Genomic DNA, 5,298 nt, shown 5'->3' with positions numbered 1-5,298 from the left:
ATGTCTAAATTTACCAAATAAGGAAATATTCTCATCACCCAAGTTTCAATTGGACCGAAACTTGGAATCATACAAGGTGTTGAGTGTGATGTGTGAGAATTTTTCAACTTTGGAAAATTAAGACTAGTTCCGTGTTCACATATATATGTGACTCAAGAGAAGGACTAAGGGATCAAGTACACTTTCTTGTGCACTTGTCAGAGTCCACCACAAAAGATGGATAAGACTATTCATCATGATTTACTAAGGTTTAGTAAATATGATTGTACTTACAAGCTTAAGTATAATTCTGAAACATTGAAATAATTTCAATGTATGACAGAACGAATAAGAAGAATCAAATTAGGCAGAAGGATAAAAGTTTCTCAAATCTGAAAAGATGGGAGAGTACTTTAGTATCAGGTTTTAAGATCATCTTAATGATTTTGAGACCCTATCACAATTCATCCTCTAAGTGCATTATGATATTTAAAAAGAGGAGTTATGAATTGTTGAAGTGGTTAAATCAAGAAGATGATTCATACTTCGTTCCAAAAACAAATTATAGAGTTATACTCTAAGATTGTAACTTGAGTGACATGTCTTAAAGAAGGTTTAAAACACTTGTCAAATGTAAGAGTAAAAGTTTTCTACTCTTGTACATTTGAAATTGGTAAGTTGTGATGTTTTGGATAAAACAAAGACCAACTAGGGCTAATTGTGTTAAGTGTCTGTCTTGATTAGAATCCACACTATCTCTTGAATATTTGGCAAGAAAGTCTTATCGGTCAAGGAGACAGGGGGAGTCGAAAAGTTCCTAAAAGGGTTTCAAGAAGTAATCATGTATTTCATCACTAGAACACAACTTGAGGTTTATAACCTATCGTGTTGACATATTCTGTGCCCATTCTAGTTAAAGTTGGCTTTGCATATGAGTTCTTAGAGTTCTCAATTGGTTGCATAATGACTTGGAAGTAATGACAGGCCCTTGAGCTGCCAGGTGGCAAGAAATTAAGATTGAGTTCAATCCATATGAGTTTGGATTTGTCATTATCCTTGTCTTGTGACTATGGTTTTGACAATTCACATGGATAAGAACACATACACCATAAAATATAAGTGTCATAAGGTTTCTCTCCGATTCATGAAAATGATGGTGAGGAAATTCTTTCACTAAGTAGATAGCAATTGTGATATTTGCAGTTCTCAAACTCGTTAGTGGAACGTGCGTGGTTAACTGGCACACTAACATTGACTTATGAGAACTGGCAAAAGGTCTAAACAATTGAGACTATGATTACGGCATCCCTTTTCATAGTTCTGAAATTGTTCAGACACACTTGTGAGCTATCTAAGATAAGGTGTATGATTTTGATAAAGTCTTATCAAAGCAATCTAGTATCAGAAATCTGAACTTCGGTAAGAATGTCAATAAAGTATTGATTTCTAGAAGTCCAGCTGATTTCTGAGTACATGTCAAAGCTAGTGGGAGCATAAGTGTTATGCTAATAATCATCATGTTAGTGGGAGCATGATAATTATAATAAGTATTGCAAGTTAGCAATGTTAATTATAGAAAACAAAAGTTCAACTCGTGAGGTTGCAAGGGTTGAAAAAGTTGTTTTGCTATAATTCAGGGAGAGAAAATTATACTTCATTTCAATTCTAAAAGGCTTAGATTGAGATTTTAATCATTTTAGTCAAGAATATATATATATATATATATATATATATATATATATATATATATATATATGAATTTCATGTTGGATTGGCTCAACTTAACGAAATTCTATATATTGCGTTCTCAAAATTCGATTATGATTACGACATCCCTTTTCATAGTCAAATTTTAAGAATATGGCAAATAAAAATTATTATGGCAAAAGACTGGTCTAGAACCATGTCTTTATGTGAAACATCATGAATCGTGTCCCATTTACTTTGGGTACAAGATCAATTACATGTGCTATAATATTTATCCTTTCTGAATTTTCCAAATGCATTGGGGCATTAAAGAGGAAAATGACTAGAATTTGATATGACTAAACTGATTAAGCAATTGTCGAAGACAATCTTAGTTTACCAAAGATTGGTTGCTCAAGGACAGTTGGAATTATACTGTTAATATTGGAAGGACCATATTGACATAGTCTGAAAAGAGGCAACTCTTATTCAGAAGTGATAGTCAAAATGGGAATATGGGAAGGTGGAAGTTGGTCAATAAATCTGTGTAAGATTAGAAAACCTTAACGAAAAAAGCATGTTCAAAGCAATGTACCTTGAATATGAGACTTAATTTCCGTGAAGTTGATCTTCATTGAAATACCCTGTAATGACTGTTGACAAGTCTTTGTGACTTTGTTCATATTCATTACAAGAGGGTCTATGCATATAAGTTTAAAATCTAAACACATTTCGATAAGTGATAGGGATTTGGAATTCTTACATTTACAATAAGGATCTGTGAGTGTGGAATAAGAATCATTGAAATTATGTTCAATTCATCTATTTCATAGAGTAAGGATCATAGACAAACATAGAGTTCATACTTGGTGTATGGCAAAGCTATTCTTTAGAAAACATAGTGTACATGCTTGGAACATGGGACACCTAGTGTATTAATTCAAGTATAAAGTTGATAAAACCGAAACAATGAATAATGAGTAATCAGTATGGTGATAAATAGAAAGTGTTTTAGTTATATTCATAGGTTTTGATGCCATATTAGATTCATTTATTCTTGTGTTTCCCTTATCATGTTTGGACTTCCATAATAACTAGGTTATTCTTTCGGAATGACTAAGTTATTCAAACCATTCACAGTCGGTCATATGTTGGAAGTAGATATGAATCAAGACTGTCATGGGTTGGCTTGTAGAGGTCCAAGTTGGTGGACAAAATTGTGTTACAACACTCACGAGTGCTCATAAGTTCTGAGTATTGGATTCAACCCGCGCTCACTTGAATCACTTCATGGATTTTATCACGAGTGATCATGAGACGATAATATCTTATATTCTTCAAACCTAGAGATATGAGTTGTTACTATGAGTTGATAGTACATTGATTGCACGAAAACGCATTGGTAACTTGATGTTATAAAAAGTGCCTTTGTGTATGATTCAACAAGTAGTAGAACAAGCCATATGAGTCGAAGTTTATCCATTCCTTTTACCTTCGGGATAAAAGCGATATCTGTGGGCCCCTCGATGATTTAATCATGACACATGTGAGTGCTTGGCCAAGCCAAGACTGATTTGATTTGTTCAATCAGTCAGTCGTCATGAATCGAAAATCAAGAAACAACAAATGGACAGAGAGAATGATTATAATCCATGTCTTAGTCCATATGATATCTAGAATGGAGGAATATATGATCCTTTATCTAATGGACAAGTCATTGACAAAGGTCAGAGTTCGTTGACAAGATCAGAGTTCGACAACGGCTTTAAGAGCTATGATTTCCAGTTAGGTTTTGAAGTCATACTCAATAATAGTTTTAGACTTATCCAAGTGGGAGCCTGTTGGATTAATGTCTAAGTCCAAAACTATATTTGGTATGTACTTAACTCGACCCGACATGGTCCATTTGGGTTGCACTTCACCGACACAATTTATATGGATAATCTTTTGAGAATAATATATTTATGATTATATTAATATATTATAAGCTCTAATATATTAATATGGAATCATATTATTTAATTAGTATTGATCAAGAATTAATTTAGAATTAATTAAGTGATCAAAATGAACTAATTAAATATGGACTCTTAGATATATGTGTGTGATGGGAGAAGTTCATTTAGGATGGGCTAAGCTTTCATGGATAGTCCATGGAGTGTTTAACCCATGGATCATATGAAATGAAAGGTCATGGGTTTAACCCTAGTCTCCACACTATATAAAGATGTCCTTGGTTGGTGAAATGGCACTAGTGTGGGTTCACTAAGAGGGCTTGCCGATTTCATTAGAGAGAACCAAAGTATCCTTATTCTCAAGGTTATTCCAAGGTGTGTTGGTGATTTGTGATTCCACTTGAGGCTTCCACACTATTGGGGCTAAGCTCTTAAAGCTTGAAGACATCAAGCTACATCATAAGGTATGTCATCTAACTAGTCTTTGTAGTATAGTTGCCTCATATTATGCTAGTTAGGATTAAAGCCTTGGAAAGTTCTTATTGGCATGTATAATAGAGAAAACATAGATCCAAGGTTTATAGGGTTGCATGTACACCATATGAGTGTTAGAATGCTCAAAACCCAACATAATTAACCTCCATGCTTGAGATCTTGTCCTACACAAGGTTGCTTGGATGAGAGGACCCAAACCATAATCCCTCTAATGGTATCACACCTAATGAAACCAAATAGTGGAATGAATATAACTAGGAGAAGAGTCAATTTCACAAACCCTAAGAGGGTTAGAAATCGTCCCTAGAGATATATAGAGGGAGAGAGAGAGAGAGAAAGGAAGACGGGTGGTGAAAATTTCAAGCCAAGGTGCAAGTAAGAATGAAATCCCTAAGGCCATATTTATAGCCTTGGATCTCTTTCTTGGTTTTTGTACTTCATCCCATGTGGGATGGTAATTCTCTCTTATCCAAGAGATATTTTGTACACCCCTTACTCCCATAAGGATTCTACAATATTCCTGATTAAACAACTATTAATTAATGAATATTAAAACCTTTAGTTAACTAAACTGTTTAATGAATTCCCAAAATATTTTCCAATATTTTCTAATTGATTTTTAAACCATAATAATTAATAAACTATTTTTTCTTTTACTTATTCTACTCAATTGGGTCTTCAGGGCAACCCAAAAGGACCTTGTTATTATTAGAAATATTACAAACAGTTAATGACCTTAGATACTCTTTCCAACATTTTTGAGAAAAAAATGTTTGTTGCTTAAAGGGAAGTCTTCCAAGAGAGAGAGAGAGAGAGCTGATATCCAAAAGGGCTAGTGGGAGCCATATTGATCTTGAAATGATTCTCGAGTCAACTAACAAAAAACCTAAAGTCAGTCATAACTTTCAATTTGAGACTAAAAAGCTATTAAGGAAACTGACATACCTCCGAATCTTCCTAATAGACTTGATAGAGGTCATCATATACCTAGATGTAAATAATTTATATTACTAAGTTAGTATGATTCACTGGAAGGCAATAACCAGAATGTGCTAATTATTGTAAGCAATGGTAGGACCTATAAGGTTGCAATAAGGAAAGAGGACATGTAGAGCGAGATTCTGTCTATGGACGTTTGAAAACTTGGTTGTTCAAACACTTCAACTTAAAGCCGTAAGTGTTA

The sequence above is a fragment of the Lactuca serriola genome, chromosome 7 (assembly GCF_051521515.1).
Source record: "Lactuca serriola cultivar US96UC23 chromosome 7, Lser_US96UC23_V15, whole genome shotgun sequence".
Classification (NCBI taxonomy): Eukaryota; Viridiplantae; Streptophyta; class Magnoliopsida; order Asterales; family Asteraceae; genus Lactuca; species Lactuca serriola.
The sequence above is the reverse complement of the archived record's forward strand: the minus strand, read 5'-3'. Positions refer to the sequence as shown.